Here is a 16931-nt window from a genome sequence, read left to right on the forward strand (position 1 = left end):
AAAATCATTACACTTTAACCATTTTGCATTTTCCTCTAAAAAATTTATGTGATCCTTATACATATTTAAACTAACAATTTACCGAATTTCATGGTATTTGGCTAAGTAAAACTTGTTCAATATTCAAAACAATCTGGGCAGTGCATGTTGCCCAGAAATTTTTCAGATTGCATCAAGATGCCAAAACTCAAGTACTCATCTAGAACTATGCAACCATACAAATTATTTGTACAAAAGAGGTTGTTGAGCATGTAAATTTGTAATATTTTTCATGTATTATGCTATATGGGTTTCGACATTGTGAGTATAGTTTGGTTTATAGTAGTTTGATTTTTGTTGTTGTTAGTTTTGCACGCTAGTTGTAATTTTAAGGTGTCCAAAGTGTAGAAACTTGTTAATGTAAAATGTTAAATTAATATAAATAATTATGAGCATTTTATGCATACTATGTGATTTTGTGCTTGCTAATTTTAGTTGATTTAGAATGTTATTTTGCAAAGATGATTTAAAAGAGATTAAATTATGTCACGAGTTATGCTATATGTTAAAATGAGGAAGGTATAAATTTTGTACATGTGACCTTGCACTTGTTTGAGAAACCCTATATGATTTTATGTGAGAATACGTGTTTTAAAAGATAAGAAAATTAAATAAAACATGTGAAATTTTATTTTAAAAGTTGTAAAATTGAGATTCATGAATACACAAAGTTATTTTAATGTACATGTTGAGAGTTCCTTTTACCAAGTTTAATTAATTATAAATAATGTGATTTTTTGACATAATGATTTCAAAAACAAATATAAATATGTCATATTTTATTTAGCCTAAAGAAAAATGTTATTTTCTTAATTTTGTCAAATTAAAAAATGAGCTTTAAATAAAGTTAAATAATTATTTTGAAAAGTGGGTCTCCAAAATAAATTATTGAATAATAAACAAGTTTATGTTTTGTACAACTTAAGCTATGATAATTGTGAATAAAATAAATTTTAAAATAAAATTTATGTATGTTATTTGTAAGTTTTAAGAGAATAAATAATAGCAAACTAAAGTTGGTCATTCATTTTTGAGATTAATGATATTTTATGAATTTTTGTAAAATCATGAAGAAAATAAGCGTATAATAATTCCAACTTTAATTGAGTTTTTGAGAATGCTCTCTCATATGCATGTTACATGCAAGATCGCTTTTACACTCAATTATATGTCATTTGAATAAATCCATGATTCTTGTTTAAAAATCATTGAGAATTAAGTAAAAGCGACATTATTCTTTTTGTGAATTTATGTGAGGTTTGATGTATGAATTTTGGTTAGAGTTAAGTTGTGGTGCAACTTGTGTAAAATAGGCGACCCATGTGCATGACCCATGAACATGAGGGCTATGCTTGTATGTTTATGTATGGTTTTACATGATATTGAGACGAGTGTTTGATTGATTATTACAGGGTCGTTGTGAAGTTATCTCGCCATTTTAATAGCTTGGACTTGAGGTAAGGAACTTAGCTAGAATTCTTATGCTATTATGTTGAAATGTATGAGATATCGGTTGTGAGATAAATTGTTAAGTATGTGTGTGTTGTATGACTGTATGAAAAGCAGAGTGTTGTTAGTGTGCTGAACGCGACACAACAAAGGAGTTACTAAGGTATGACGTAACTCATAGGGCAGACGCGCCGAGGTTATTCCGGAACCTGAGATCCTGATTACCTCACTGAGGATGATTTACTGGTTACCTAATAGAATTGTTTGCTTAATTTGTTATGATGAATTTTCAGATAAAGTTATGAGATTACGATATGTCTATGATATGCTATTTTAAGCTTATGTACAATAAGAATAGTTTTGTATTGTACTTATGTGAATTGTTGTTCTTATTTGTACTTCCTTACTGGGCTTTCAGCTCACTCCCTTACTTCCCCTTTTAGGTAGGTATTAGATTTCTCATTGGCACACATGGTGATGTGGGGTGTTTCATGGTCTAAGTATGTATGTCATGGGGCTCTGATGAACGAAAATGATCTAGCAACGCCTAAGAACATTTTTCTGAGTTATCCTGTATAATTATATTTTCAATGGTATTTTAACATTTTATTTTAAATTGCATGAAAGACATTATGTTTTTATTTTAACAAATGGGCCGATATTGCATGATTTGATAAGGTTCCACTGAAATTTTTAAACATTTGTGGTATTTTTTCTATGTAAATAATGATTAGATAATGTATGCCAATGATAGTAGAATAGGGCGTTTTACAACAAATTTCTTATATATATATTTATATATTCTTTGTCATTGTATTATTAGTATTACCATTTTAATTATTTATAGTTGTTTCTTTTGATAATGTTGGGCATTCCCTTTCTAGTGAGAAGATATGCATTTCCTTTATAGTGAGAAGTATCTGTTTGAAATCTTCTACTGCTGAGAATTGTGAATAAAGCAGAGCAGTAGAAGTTTCTATCTTAAGGGAGTTGTAGTTGTATGTATTAATATAATTTGGGGTTTGGTAGTTTTTTGTGATTTATCTTTGGACTATATCGCACCTCAAGTCTCATAAAAAAAATTGTAAGAAAGAGGTCCTAAATTAGTGTGTTACACCTACTGGATTTTTGTACTTTAATTGAGATATATATTATATGTTTTGTCTCCAGCAGAGTGACTCGTGTCAATTTGCGAATGTTTAAAAGTTGGTGGACATTTTCATTAACTTCAAAGGTAATTTCTTAATATGTATGCACCTTTCACTCTGTTTTAAGCTTCAAGATATATATTGAATGGAGTTAGTTATTTGAAGTGATATACAATTGCACTTTCTTAATGTTCTATAGGTGTTGAGTGCAATCTTTCACAGTCATACACTATTTGAATCTTTCATTGAAAGCATCCTATATCATATAGAAATTTGGCTATAGTTTCATTTTAAGCTTAACATTTGATAGAAATAGCATTTGATATCAAGAATTGAAGAACATGGACCGTTTAGAAGTAAGTTATATTCTCATTACCTTAACTTTTTGTACAAATAAGTTGTTATACAAATCATATTTTTAGTCTTTTATGCTGTTTCCTTTTATGTAGAGTTCTAAAAGAGGTGAAAAGAGAGGGAAACAACAACGATGTACCATGGTTGCCATCGCCACGTCCGAAGGAAATGAGGGAATAAGAATATCAATTGAAGAAAGAAGCCCTCAATTAAGTTCAAAAGCAAATAATGAGAACAACATTGAATCACAAACTCAAGTTAAAAAAAAAGGAAAAAGTAAGTGAGGTCCAACAAGAATGGTGTAGCGTACCATTTTTTTTAATTTATTTATTAATTTTGTGCTTTCATTTTTTTTTTATTAATTGTCAAGTGTTAGGGAAATTATTTTTAATTGTTTGAATTTTTTGGTAGAAATTGTGTGAATTTATTTTGTTAATTTTTTATTTAATTTATTTTAATTTGAAAGTGAATGAGTGTTGGTTGTATGCACCAAAGTCCATAGTTAGTAGAAATGCACCTTAGCACTTTTGTGTGTACATGTGCATGATTACATGGTGAGTATGCAATAGTTTTCTCATGCATTATTTTAGATTTTTCCTTTTATTTGTTATTTAGTTTTTACTTAATTAAAAGGAAAATAATGGGAGAAATAAAGAGAGAATGCTTTAGAAGGATTGTGTTCACACAAGAAAGAAGTGGGAAACAAAGGGTAAGAAGGGATAGAGTTATCATTTTTTAATTTTTGTAACCCTGGACCCAGCCTCAGTAAAACGGGAATAACTTGGGTTGTTTATATCTAATTTAGACACAATTGGTACTGTGAGAAAGATAATTAAATTATCTACAATTTTTGTGAAATAGTTTTTTCCCTAAAACGTAACGGAAATGGGTCAAAACACAGGCCTAAATCACAGGACCCTAGAACTACGAAAATTAAACCATTCCTTATTAGTATGGTGTGCCAATGAAGGAAAGAGAGAAGTTAGTGGGCTGTCAATTTTCAAAGCGATTTGATTGGCTGAGTAAAATTATTATTTGATTTAGGGAAAATAAAGGAGAATGATAATTACATTTTCCTTAGCTAGATTTTGGTGATTGGGGCATTTAAATAGAAAATAAAAAAGAGCTTGAAGACTCATTTGGGTTGGTGGCTGCCATGTGCTTAGAGAGAAGGGAGAGGGAGAGCACGTGAGTTCTAGAGATAGAGGGAGAGAAGAAAAACGTGAAGACAAAGAAGAAGAGAAGGAGAAGAAAAAGAAGAAGAGGAGGAGAGGAGAAAGAAGAGAGGTGATGATAGGTTTTGAGGTGCCAAAGGATTGATCAATTCTTGTGTGTCTTTAACCACTATCAAGGAGGTAATGGAGAATCCTAGCCTTTTGCTATTACCGTGATGGTTTATTATAAATCTTGCTTATGGTTTTGGATAAATTGGGAATTGTCTATGGTTTATTTCTGTGCATTTAGATTGTTACTCGTGATTTTTATTTTATTTGACATTCATTGAAATATGCTAAGGATTCTTGTTGTGGGCCTTGGTAGGTTGTTTTCATTCCATCGAGCAAGTATGCTTCGGCTAGGGTATGCCTTAGTAACCTGATCTTGTTGTATGCTCTTGTTATAAACCTAATGTATTATTTTCTCAAGGGGCACGAAAAGTTGGTTTGATTAATATATTTCATGCTAATGGCAATTTTGGAATACTTAAAAGAGGTGTAGAAACATGTTAAGGTCCATGTGGATGTGAATGAAATTTTTGGTATTTTATGTTTTTGTCATAGGGTTTCGGCCTATAGGATATAATGCATGATGAGTTGTTTTTATTTTTGTGTCACCCATGCATATTAAGAGCATGCTAGGCTAAACGGTTAAATGGAAGGTTTGTCTTAAATCTTTTACAAATGTTAATTTGATGATACATGAGGGTTATAGTATGTTCTTTGAGAAGCATGATGTAAAGATGAATTCCATGATTAAAAATGCTTGCTGATTTTTTGTTTAGTTGGTGAGAAAATTTGGTGAAATAATGATTATTTGCATGCATAAGTGGTGTTCTAAATGCTATGATGATTTTATAAAATTAGAAGAGTGCTTTAATTCACATTAAAATGATATTTTTACTCAAATTAATACCTACAATTTTTTTATATATATTTTATGAAGAAAATATAAGTTTTAATTCCATGTTTATGATTTTAGAGGGATTAATTTATTTCTGGAAGTTTTTGGTAAAAATGAGGAATGTCATTTAAATGAAAGGAATTTTGCGTGTTGTTGAAATGAATTAATACCCTAAACTATTTATACATTAAAAATGATGTTTTTAATTGTAACCATGAATTTTCACATTTTTAGTAAGTATGGTTTTTTTTATTTTTAATTAAGAAAATATTGGGTTAAATTCACTTGTGCTTTTTAAACAAATAAATAGTTGCTGAAAGATTAGATTAATAAATTAAAAATAATTATTTTGTTTAACCTATATGGGATTACACTACATAAATTGAGTCTTAATTAATAAAAGCAAAAATATATATTTTTTCCTTACTTAAAATTATATTTTCTCACACCAAATCTTGTATTTTGTGAACTTAAAATAAAATATTATTTTATAAAAGAAACATGATATTTACAAGTACCTTTAGATAATTTCAAGTATTGCTATTTCTCTATACAATTTAAAATGATTATTTTTTAGAAAGTGGCTAGATAATTTATTTTTATGAAATAAAAATAGTGCCTTAAGGGGTGTAATCTACTTAGAAATTTAAAAGAAATAAATAATGGTGAGGAATTTATATTACTAAATCTTTATTTGAAAAAGTTAGAAATAAGCGTGTAAAAATTATCGTTCTTAATGTCACTTTTTAACAACGCTCCCACGTATGCATGTCACATGCAAATACACTTTTACATTAAAAAAATATGCCTATTAAACCATATAATTTTTACTTGAAAACTATGCATGGATAATAGGTAGAATTTGCATTATTCCTTTGTGATTCTATGTGAAAAATGTGCATGTTTGAAAATTATGTGTAAATTGCACCATGTGTGCATGGCCCATGCACACATGTGGTATATGTGTTGGGCACAAGAAATCTCATGTGATGCTAAAGAATACTACTTGGTTATGATTATAGGTTCTATATGAAGTTTGTTCCAATTTTTCTTCGCTCGAACCTGGGGTAAGGAAGTTAGATAGAGTTTTAGTTATTTATTCTATGAAACGGTAAGATTGGTTTGAATGACGATATATGTTATGTATGATGAAGTACCATGTGATATGAAGTATGAAATGATATTTTGAGATGATGTGATGAATTTGATGAATAATGTATTTCCTTTTGAGTTGATATGACTGGATTACATGTGTTTTGTATGTTGCAAGAAAAAAAAATGGTTGTTAGCGTGTTGAACGTGACACAACAAAGGGGTTACTAAGGATATAAAGACGTAACCCGAGTTACTAAGGATATAAAGACATAAATCATAGGGCAGATGCGCCGAGGTTATTCAAGGACCGGAGCCTCCTATTTACCTCAAGATGTGACGTGGACAAGAGAAGGGGCCATGTTCACAAGGATGTGATGATGATGTCTATGATGTTGATGCTTAAATATGCTAATGATGTATGATGTGATGATGATGTTTGAATATGCTGATGATGTATGATGTATAATGATGATGAATGATGATAATATTTATGTATGATGTATGATGATGACGTTTAAGTATGATGTATGATGATGTATGGATATGGTGTTGTATGAGACTTACGATATGATTATGCTTTTGTTGTGTTTTTCTTTGTATGCTGTTTGTACTCCCTTACTGAGATTTTAGCTCACCTCCTTACTTTCCTCTTTCAGGTAATAAATAGGGTTTCTTTTTGGTGCGCGTGGTGATGTGAGGAGTTTCGACGTTAGAGTGTGTATGGCGTGGGGATATCCTATAGACGAGTAAACAATAAGCTTAAACGCCAATTTTTTTAAAGAACAATGTTAAATTTTATTTTGATTTCAAAACTTATCACTGGAACTTGAACTATATTTATTTTTAAGAGTTGCATGAGAACTTTTATTTTTATTTTAAACTATTGGGTCCAACTTGCATGTTTTAGCAAGGCCCCACTGGATTTTCATATGTTAAGTGGTTTTCATTACATAAGTTTATGAGGTTGATGACCTATTACAAAGTAGTATTCTAGGGCATTTTACAAATGGTATTAGAGACGGTCCTCCATGTTTCCAAGGACCCTCCCCATACACACTAAAGACGGGAAAACCTCACCTCACTGCGTCGTAAGTATTTATTCTATATGTTATCGTTTTCTTTCTGCTTTTAAATTTTGTATTTTTGTAATTGTTGTGTAGAAAGTATGCCTCTAGTAATTAGGACTTCTAGAAGGAAATTTCTCGATGAGATCAGTGGGAACTCAAGGGTTCATATAGATGATGTAAAAAACGGAGACACTACTACAAAATACCCTTTACAGGTCTCCTTTTTAGGACACACACCAAATGTAAGTCCTAAATAATGTCTTTGGAGATTTTAGGGCTCTCTTTGAGAATCCTTAAAAAACGCATTTTAGGACTCGCAATGAGTGTCTTAAAAACATATGCGAGCCCTAAAAAAGCTGAATAGAAAATTTAAGAGTGGTAACTTTTAAGGACTCACTTTGGGTGTCCTAAAAAACTCTTTCAGGACACCCAAAGTGAGCTCTAATTTTTTTTTAAAGTAAATTGGGTGAAAAAACTATTAGTGGGTCGAATTGGGGGCTGCTTATACCATTTTCTCAGAAAACAAGAGAAAAAAAGTAACCCTTCGAATTGGGGCTTAGGGTTTTCAACGGGGGCTTGGGGCTGGTGAAGGCGACGACACGACGGATTTGATGGTAGTGAAGGCGGCATCGGTGGCTGGGGTTTGTGGGCGTCGACAGCGGCGGCGGCGGCATGCTGGGTTCTCGGCACCCTTGGGCTTCTCTTCTCCAGCGACAACACTTGGGCTTCTCGGCTCCGGCAGTGGCACTAGGGTCTTGGCTCAGGTGGCAGTACTATCTCTCTAGCATATGTGAGTCTTTCATAAATTTATATGGTGACGAAATTGTTTGATTGAATCTAGATATATGATGAAATCTAAGTTTGTTTCCATGTTTGGGTCTGAATTTTATTTTTGAAAAAAATTGACTGTTAATATGACTACAGATGTTCATAGAGTGTTCTAAGTACTAATTAGTTGGGACTAAGACTTAGTTGAATTGAGCTTACAATTTTCCTAACAATAGACTTTATTTTTCTTAATTTTTTAATGTTAATTAGATGTGCTTGGTATGGAAATTATTAAACTTGTAGAATGTAGACAGGTGGAGCTATTGTTGGATCCATTGTTGGAGGGTCTGATGTTGAAAACGTGAACCATGCGCACAAAAGGTAGCCACGAGAAGCGTTTCAGGTCCCAACTTTTCTAACTTGTGCAAATAATTTAATTAAGAGATTACTAAACTTTTAGAATTATGATATTATGTATTACATACTTCCAACAAGCAATTAGTAGTTGTAGTTGCTAATGATAATCCAATTCTAAAGAAAGCATGTTCATTACAAATTATATAGCAGCTTTGTAATTTATAGATCACGACAATTATATCATGGTGCCATTATTTTGATTGCATAATAACATTATCTTGGTCGTTTTCGTGGTTAGCTTATCCATATAATATACATAATTGTTTATATAGTTGACAAGAGATGAAGGAAATGTAAGGTTTATATTTTCAATCTAATTTTTTATTTTTATCAATTTTGGTTTTGTTGTTTTGCCCTCTCTCTCTGTCTCTATATATATATATAATTTTTATATGTTCTTTTTATTTTTGTTTATAGAGTCAAGTGCTCATGATTATCATTAATTTAGCTTTAGTTTTTTTTTTTTTGCATTTTTATTTCAAATTAATGCAGTTTTTAAATTTCATTTCATCAATCAATAATTCATTGTTAATTTTGCTTATGAAATAGGTGGATCCATCAATATCAGCAAGAATTGGATCTGGAGTATGTTGAGAAAGTTATGCATCTTCTTCAAAAGATACTATAGACGTAATTTGATAGTATCAGGTCCTCTTCCAGACAGGACTAATCTCCAAAGCAATAAATTGCAATTTCATTCAAAGCATAAAAGAAAAACCCATACAAGAGTTCAGGTATTATATAAGCAGAAAAACCAAAATTACAGAGATAATTCAGCTCCTCTAATAGAATTGGTTTGTCTCGAAATTCCCTCAGCTTCTAACGGCCATCACAAAGTCCTGGAGCCACTTGGGTTTCACGCGCACCCTCCGTTCACGCGCTGTAGAGTCCAGCTTCTCTTTTGGCTCGATACTCTTCTTCATCTCTTCTTTGTCTGTGTTGGCTTGGATTGAGTCTGTAGCTTGTTTTGTAATTCCTTCCTGGCCGAGCCACTCCTTCACACTTAAGTCCACCTCTTTTGGGTCTATTTCTATTGGGCTTTCTCTTTGGGCTGTGCTATCATTACTCCCTCCCTCAAAATCAACCTTGTCCGCAAGGTTGTGTAACCCGTACATCTGTATGAACTCTTCAAAGTCCTCCCACGTCGAATCTTCGGGTGAGCTGATTGACCATTGCACAAGTATTTGACGCCTGGTTTTGTTATTCTGCATTATTGTGCGTGCGGCCAGAATAGCAATGGGCACCATCAATGGTTTATTGGCTATGCTAGATTCTGGTAGAGGATAGCAATTCTTTGTCAAGCTACCATGAAATGGTTTGAGTAATGAAACATGGAAGGTGGGGTGAATCTTGCTCTCCTGCGGCAGTGTCAATGTATATGCTACTGGTCCTCTTCTAGCTGCTACTGGGAATGGTCCGAAGTAACGACGACAAAGTTTATTGTTGAGTCTCTTAGCCAACATAGACTGTCGGTATGGTTGGAGTTTGACCAATACTAAGTCACCCACTTTAAATTCCACATCTCTGCGTTTCTTATTTTCTTGCTGCCTCATCCTGTTCTGAGCTTGGTGCAGATTTGTTTTAATTTCTGCAAAATGTCGTCCCTTGAGAGTAGGTCCTCCTCCACGGCCTGGATAGTTGTTGAGCCTCGGGTATAAGCAGGAATTGATGGCGGTAGTCGACCATAGACTGCTTGAAACGGGGTCATACCAATTGCTGAATGATAGCTGGTATTGTAATGAAATTCTGCCCAAGGAAGAAACTTGCTCCATTTTTTTGGATTGTCAGCTGTGAATGGTCTGAGATATTGCTCAACATAACGATTTGTAACTTCGGTTTGGCCGTCGGTTTGCGGATGATAAGCTGAACTAATTTTCAACGTAGTCCCCATTAACTCAAAGAGTTTCTTCCAAAACGCACTGGTGAAAATCGGGTCACGATTTGATATAATGGTGCGAGGCAAACCATGTAAAAGAATTACCATGTTGGTAAATAACTCTGCTACTTTAGTGGTTGTATAGTGATCTGAAAGTGCTCCGAAATGCGCATATTTCGTAAGTCTGTCAATGACCACTAAAATATTGGTAACCCCATTCGAGTTCGGCAGTCCCACTATAAAGTCCATTGCTAAATCTTCCCATACTCTTTCTGGAATCTCGAGTGGCTTTAATAGCCCATGTGGAGGGGTAGGCGAGTACTTAACCGTTTGACACACCAGACACTGTTTCACATAATTATGGACATCTTTCTTCATGCCATCCCAGAAAAAATTTGCACTTAAGCGAAGGAGAGTCTGCTTGCTGCCCGCATGACCGCCAACTGGGGAATCATGGAATTCTTTCAGTGTTTGCCCTTTCAGATTCGAGTGTTTGCTAAGTACTAGTTTCTGTTTGAAATAGAGTAACCCATCGCGCACCTCCTATCCTTTTAACTTCGCTGCCCCCTTACTTAATTGCTCATGGATCTACTGTAAATCTGGACTGGTTGTATTTTCTTGCTTCAATTTTGCCAAGAATTCAAAACAACCTACTGTAATGGCTGCGTGAAGGGCAGATTGAGGGTGCTCATACTGCCTGGACAGCGCATCAACTGCTAGATTCTCCTTGCCTGCTTTGTACTGGATGGAAAATTGGAACCCCATCAATTTTCGAAGGAAGAACTGCTGGTCTGGAGTTTGAATAACTTTGGTAAAGAGTTCCTTCAGACTTTTATGGTCTGTACGTATCACAAAATGGCGTCCAAGGAGATATTTCCTCCACTTAGTGACTGTGGCTACAATAGCCTGTAATTCCCTCATATAAGCCGATGTCCCAACAAATCTTGGTCCCAACTTTCTACTAAAAAATGCAATTGGATGCCCCTCCTGCATAAGCACGCCGCCAACACCTGTGTGAGAAGCATCTGTTTCTACCACAAACTCTTTAGAAAAATCAGGTAAAGCCAAAACTGGGGTCATTGTCATGGCTGTCTTCAATCGTTTAAAGGCCGCTGCTGCTTGTGAGGTCCAATGGAAGTTATCTTTCTGCAGCAATTCCGTTAATGGTGCGGCAATGGCTGCATATTGTGCTACAAAGTGTCTGTAATAGCCTGCTAACCCCAGAAATCCACGTAGCTGTTTGAGGGTTTTTGGTTGAGGCCAGTCCACCATGGCCGCCAGCTTGTTAGGATCCGCTTGAACTCCCTTAGCCGAAACAATATGTCCCAAGTAATCTATTGAAGACTGGAAAAACTGACATTTAGTCCCTTTAGCATAAAACTTATTGTCTCTGAGTAGTTGGAGCACCTGCCGTAAGTGAGTTTTGTGATCCTGTACAGTTTTACTATAAACTAAGATATCATCAAAAAAGACAATGACACAAGATCTGATAATCGGTTTGAAGAGCTGGTTCATGGCTGCCTGGAAAGTCGATGGAGTGTTGGTGAGTCCGAATGGCATAACAAGGAATTCGTAGTGTCCTTCGTGTGTCCGAAAAGCGGTTTTGTGAACATCCCGTCGATCCATTCTAATTTGGTGATATCCAGCTCGAAGATCCAATTTAGAAAAAACAGTGGCTGTACCCAATTCATCCAATAACTCGTCAATAGTGGGAATGGGAAATCGATCCTTGACCGTGATGTTGTTAAGAGCTCTATAGTCGACACAGAAACGCCACGTCCCATCTTTTTTCTTGACAAGCAGTACTGGTGAAGAATATGAGCTGGTGCTGCGTTGTATAAACCCCCAATCTGACATTTCTCTAACCAGCTTTTCAATGATGTCTTTTTTATAGTAGGGGTAACGGTATGGCCGCACATTGACTGGTGATGATCCCTGCTCCAAAAAAATTATGTGATCTACATTCTGAAATGGTGGCAAGGTTGTTGGCTCCAAGAAAACTTCCTAAAATTCTTGAATGATCTGAATACTCTGGGCTGGCAGCTTCTCTGCCCATGCATTGAAAGATGGATTAATGTCGGCTTGCTCCTCCATGATGGCTGTTATATGGTAAGCTTCTCTTATCTCTCCATCTCTTAACAAGGCATGAAATTGAGTAAATGTCAAGGAATTATTTGCTATATCCGCTGAACCTGCTAACTTGACCGTTTTCCCTTGCCAATTGAATTCCATGGTGAGTGCTTTATGATCATGGATACACAGTCCAAGGGTTTGAAGCCACTGCATCCCCAAAACCACATCTAATCCCTATATTGTCAATATGTATAGGTCCACCGCAAACTGATGTCCTTGAAGTACCAGTTCCACTCCATAACAGATTTTTGAACATAACAATGAATTTCCATTACCCATATACACTTTAAAGCACTTGGTATCCTCACATCTGAGACCCAATTTATTTTCCAGTGATTCCTGAATAAAATTGTTATTACTGCCAGTATCTATGAGAACTTCTAGTGTCTCCTTACCGTGGCTGGCCCGTAGACGGAATATGCGCGGATTTGCCGTATTCGATAACGCATTCAACGAGACCTCCTCCCCCAAACTGTCCTCTACCTCGCTCGGTTCTTGTTCTCCCACAACTAGAAGTTCCTTCTCGTCCTCCTCATCCATTCCTGACAGTATTAGAATTCTATTTTTGCATTTATGGCCGAAACTGTACTTATCATCACAGGAAAAACAGATGCCCTTCTCCTGCTTCTCCCTAATTTCAGCTGGCGTTAATCTTCTTACAGGCAAGGGTGATACACTGGGCTGAAGTATTTTGGCGTCATTTGCTTTTGCTGGAGCCACCCCGAAGGCAAAGGTATTCCCCGAATTTGGAGAGTATGGTGTGACATGTGAGGTGTTTCTGTTAGGCCAACCCGAACGATAGAGCTCTCCCTTAGAACGACCCATGAAATCCTCATTTCGATCTTCAAACAACTATGCCTTAGCCATAGCATCGGCTAAATTCACTGGTTTAGTGAGTAGAAGCTCACGTCGAATTTCCATTTTCAGACCCCAGATGAAAAAATTCATGAATAGTTGCTCCGAAACACCGGTTACCCGTGTCATTAAATCCTCAAACTCAGTTAGAAATTGAGCTACACGACGTGTTTGGGTGAGTTTGGATATGTGGCCAAGCAGATCATCATAAACAGAGGCTCCAAATCGTAACTGCAGGGCGGTAATGAAGGTTTCCCAATCCACAAATGCTCCACTCTTTTCCATCCATTGGAACCATTTTGACGGAACCCCCTCCAAATGAAACGGAATCACTAGCAGCCGAATGGGTGGATCAACTTGATGCAGATCAAAAAATTTGTTGATCTTATATATCCAATCATCCACATTGGTTCCATCGAAGCGAGCGACCTTAACCCGAAGGTTTTTGAGAATGGAATTCACCTCACGTCCATCCTGCGAGATCTCCGAACGCCGATTTGTCTCCCGTGCCGTACTGCTTTCACCTCCGTTCGTTGGTGAATTCGATGACAACACTTGAGCCAATCTCTCCTCAATCACAGCTCTGAGTTCGGTCATCTGTGACTCTGCTCTTTGATCCCACTTGAGGTCCATCGCCTGAAGGAGTGCAGCCAGTTCTTCATTCTTCATCCTGAGAACAAATGAAAGCACCAATTGATAGTATCAGATCCTCTTCGAGACATGACTAATCTCCAAAGCAATAAATTGCAATTTCATTCAAAGCATAAAAGAAAAACCCATACAAGAGTTCAGGTATTATATAAGCAGAAAAACCAAAATTACAGAGATAATTCAGCTCCTCTAACAGAATTGGTTTGTCTCGAAATTCCCTCAGCTTCTAATGGCCATCACAAAGTCCTGGAGCCACTTGGGTTTCACACGCACCCTCCGTTCACACGCTGTAGAGTCCAGCTTCTCTTCTGGCTCGGTACTCTTCTTCATCTCTTCTTTGTCTGTGTTGGCTTGGATTGAGTCTGTAGCTTGTTTTGTAATTCCTTCCTGGCCGAGCCACTCTTCACACTTAAGTCCACCTCTTTTGGGTCTATTTCTATTGGGCTTTCTCTTTGTGCTGTGCTATCATAATTGGTATAAATTATTATCATTATAGTTTTATGCTCTATATTGTGTATCATTATATCATTTGTCTTTCATTTCAAATATATATATCACTTTTTTTTGTTCTCTTAAATCAATTTTTTAAATCTACTTCATTTTTTAAGGGTGTGGTGCTGATGTCGATGTGCTGTGGAAGTGTGTGGAGAATATTTCTGAAGAGTTATGCACATGTGGCTCTATTGGACAACATGATCATTTATGGTTTTGAAAGCTTTAAGACTAAATGATAAGTTGCAACAACATTTCCATTGGGTAGTTTCTTATTTCTCTATTTTTCCTCTTCTATTTTGCATTTATACATGATAAGCAAGCCTTACATTTGTATAAATATAGGCAGTAGTAATAGTCATGATAAAGAAAATATTGGATTTCACATGAGGACACTTTTGTTTCATCATTTTCATTCCTCAAGATTGAAAGCTTTCTAAAAATATTGTACACTACTGTGGTTCCCTTATATTATCCTTAAACAGACTTTAGAAATATAAAAGGATAAAAAAAAATCATGATTTTGAGAAAATAATAGATATGGTGCAGGACAATTATTGAAAATAAACCATTTTTCTTTTCTAAATGAAATGCTTACTTATATGTCTTTCTTGCATGGCTTTGCGTAATATTTTGACTTTGTTTTTCTTTCATTAGATTCTTACAGTTACGTAGCCATCAACTTTGCATTTTCTTCTATGTTTTATTAACATGATTTATAAATAGTTTATTCTATGTTATGTTTCAAAGTTATAAAGGATGGCACGCTTAGTATAGTTAAGTCTTTGTATTTTTTTTATGGTTCAATATAAATTTCTTAATAGTCATTAGCTTTTTAATTTCTATGTACTTTGTTTTTGTTTTATGTTTCAATATAAATTTCTTAATAGCCATTAACTTTTTTTCTATGTTTTCTATGAGTGCATAGGATGGTTGGTTTAATTCAAATAATGTTGACAATAACATTTAGGTTAATATTTTGATTGGTCTTAAAGCATTGGATTGGTAGCTAATTACAAGAGATATGTTGTATTTGATTTATTTTAAAAAAAAAATCAATCTTTTTCAATTTAGCATAACTTTATAACTTTAGAGGAGTTTGAATATCTTAGATATTCATCTGTAGTGAAGTAGGTTCTTGGAATTTTGTGTGCTGCAGTGATAACGGAAGGTTGAAAACTTGCATGTCTTAGTGAAGTAGGTTCTGAGAATTTTGTGTTATGCGATGATATGTTGATGAAAACCTGTGTGTTGTTTGATTTGTTGGTCTTCATTGTGACAGATGGCTAGGCTAGTAAATTAGGGGATATGTTTTATATGTTTATTTTATTTTCTTAATTTGTGTATTTTATTAAAGCAAATAGGCACAATATGGAAAAAACATGCTTATTTTTTATTACTTTTTGTGGTGATGCTAAGAAAGATTTTATGATATGTTTTTATATTGGTGGAAAGATGTCATTCAGTGATGATCATCATACGTTTTAAATATGACGTAGGACATAAGTCTAATGTTGTTAAAATTTTATTTTAAGTTTACTACAACTGTTTTTTTATTCTACTAAAGGCTAATAACTTAGTAATAACAATGTTTTGTTTTCAGTGTTTGGTTTTATGTCAAATTAAATATCAAAATAATGAAAGACAATTTGGTGTGCATTGTTTCAATCTCTTCAATTGGCCAAGGCAACCAAGCACTATTGTTTGATCAATATATTATTTAGACCTTTGAAATATTTAAGTTCTTTAAAATACAAGAAGGAAAATATGAAGAAAAATATATATAGTAATATTTTCTTTTAGATCTTGGTTTTTGATGGTTTAATGTGCTTATGGTTGCAGAGAAAATGGAATCAAATGGGTCGCAGAGTTAGGCATTTTGTTGTAGCAACGTCAATATGATGCTACAATATCAATTTTGAGCAAGATCTCCGACTTACTTTTACTGCAACAAAGTTCGTGTAATGCTACAGCAAAGTTTCAGTGGACAAGTACAACTCTCTGACTTACTTTTGCTGCAGCAAAGTTCGTGTAAAGCTACAACAAAACTTTCTGAGAAATTTAAATTTCTTTTTAAAAAATATTTGGCATTTTATTAGTATTTTCTTTTCAAATTTCTTTTAATACATTTTGGACACTCAAAGGGATATATTTTTTTAAATCAAAATGAAAATTGTAGCTGCATTTTAAAAAAAAAATATTACTTTTAAGGGCATGCAAAACGAGTCCTAAAATCTTAATTTAAAGACACTCAACAGGATCTTTTCGGACTCGCAAAACATTCTTTTAGGGCTCGCGAAGAGAGCCCTAAAAACTTACTTAAAGGCATTCAACGAGATTTTTTAGGACTCGCAACGTGAGTCCTAAAAAACTTCAATTTTAAAGGCTCTCAAATAGAGCACTCACGCCCCGCGAGTCCTAAAAAATTTTGTAGGGCTCGCAATGCCAGCCATAAAAAGCCTTTTTTGT

General features: G+C 34.6%; 1 long non-coding RNA gene across 1 annotated transcript; it reads left to right on the forward strand.

The window, feature by feature from the left end:
• Positions 1–7759: 7759 nt before the first annotated feature.
• Positions 7760–16576, forward strand: LOC133802096 (uncharacterized). The gene is made up of 5 exons (XR_009877136.1): positions 7760–8060; positions 8349–8441; positions 9005–9103; positions 14579–14726; positions 16305–16576. It is a non-coding gene; the product is annotated as an uncharacterized LOC133802096 (long non-coding RNA).
• The last annotated feature ends 355 nt before the right edge of the window (positions 16577–16931 follow it).

The sequence above is a fragment of the Humulus lupulus genome, chromosome 9 (genome assembly GCF_963169125.1).
Source record: "Humulus lupulus chromosome 9, drHumLupu1.1, whole genome shotgun sequence".
NCBI classification, from domain to species: domain Eukaryota; kingdom Viridiplantae; phylum Streptophyta; class Magnoliopsida; order Rosales; family Cannabaceae; genus Humulus; species Humulus lupulus.